This window comes from Mus pahari, chromosome X, assembly GCF_900095145.1.
Source record: "Mus pahari chromosome X, PAHARI_EIJ_v1.1, whole genome shotgun sequence".
Taxonomy (NCBI): Eukaryota; Metazoa; Chordata; class Mammalia; order Rodentia; family Muridae; genus Mus; species Mus pahari.
The window spans coordinates 95,302,286-95,303,703 of record NC_034613.1 but is presented as its reverse complement, the minus strand read 5'-3'; the positions used below and the strand labels follow the sequence as shown (position 1 = coordinate 95,303,703).

Sequence of the window (1,418 nt, the reverse complement as noted above, 5' to 3'; positions counted from 1 at the left end):
GACAGCTGCATCTTCTTGTGCACTGCCAGCCTTGTCCTGTAGAGGAAGGTTAGTGTGAATGGATTTGGCTGTATTGTGTGCCTGGTCACCAGGGCTGCCATCTGCTCTGGCAAAGTGGAGATTTTTGCCATCAATGACGCCTTCATTGACCTCAACTACATGGTCTACATGTTCCAGTATGACTCCAACCATGGCAAATTCAATGGCACAGTCAAGGCCAAGAATGGGAAACTTGTCATCAACGGGAAACCCATCACTATCTTCCAGGAGTGAGGCCCTGCTAACATCAAATGGGGTGATGCCGGTGCTGAGTATGTCATGGAGTCTACTGGCATCTTCACCACCATGGAGAAGGCTGTGGACCACTTGAAGGGTGGAGCCAAAAGGGTCATCAATTCTGCCCCTTCTGCTGATGTCCTCATGTCTGTGATGGGTGTGAAGCACGAGAAATATGACAACTCACTCAAGATTGTCAGCAACTCATCCTACACCACCAACTGCATAGCCCCCTTGGCCAAGGTCATCCATGACAACTTTGGCTTCATGGAAGGGCTCATGACTGTGGTTCATGCCATCGCTGCCACTCAGAAGACTGTGGATGGCCCCTCTGGAAAGCTGTGGCATGATGGTCGTGGGGCTGCCCAGAACATCATCTCTGCATGCACTGGTACTGCCAAGGCTGTGGGCAAGGTCATCCCAGAGCTGAATAGGAAGCTTACTGGCATGGCCTTACGTGATCCTACCCCCAATGGATCTGACATGCCAGCTGGAGAAACCTGCCAAGTATGACAGCATCAAGAATGGGGTAAAGCGCTGGGCGTGTTGGCACACGCCTTTAATCCCAGCACTTGAGAGGCAGAAGAAGGTGGATTTTTGAGTTCGAGGCCAGCCTGGGCTACAAAGTGAGTTCCAGGACAACCAGGGCTATACAGAAAAACCCTGTCTCAGAAAACAAAACAAACAAACAAACAAAAAAAGAATGTGGTGAAGCAGTCATCTGAGGTCCCACTGAAGGGCATCCTGGGCTACACTGACGACCAGGTTGTCTCCTGCAACTTCAACAGCAACTCCCACTCTTTCACCTTCAATGCTGGAGCTGGCATTGCTCTCAAGGACAATTTTGTCAAGCTCATTTTCTGGTATGACAATGAATATGGCTACAGCAACAGGGTGGTGGACCTCATGGCCTACATGGCCTCCAAGGAGTAAGAAGCCCTTGACCACCCACCCCAGCAAGGACACTGAAAGCAAGAGAGAGGCCCTGGGTTACTGAAGAGTCCCTATCCCAACTAGGTCCCCAACGCTGAGCATCTCCCTCACAATTTCCACCCCAGACACCCATAATAACAAGAGGGGCCTAGGGAGATCTCCCTACTCTTGAATACCATCAATAAAGTTCGCTGCACCCCCCACCCCCA

At 51.0% G+C, this 1,418-nt stretch overlaps 1 pseudogene; it reads left to right on the top strand.

Annotated features, from left to right (window-relative positions):
• The window catches only part of LOC110313845, a 5,365-nt pseudogene extending 4,154 nt beyond the window's left edge, over window positions 1–1,211 (top strand).
• The last annotated feature ends 207 nt before the right edge of the window (window positions 1,212–1,418 follow it).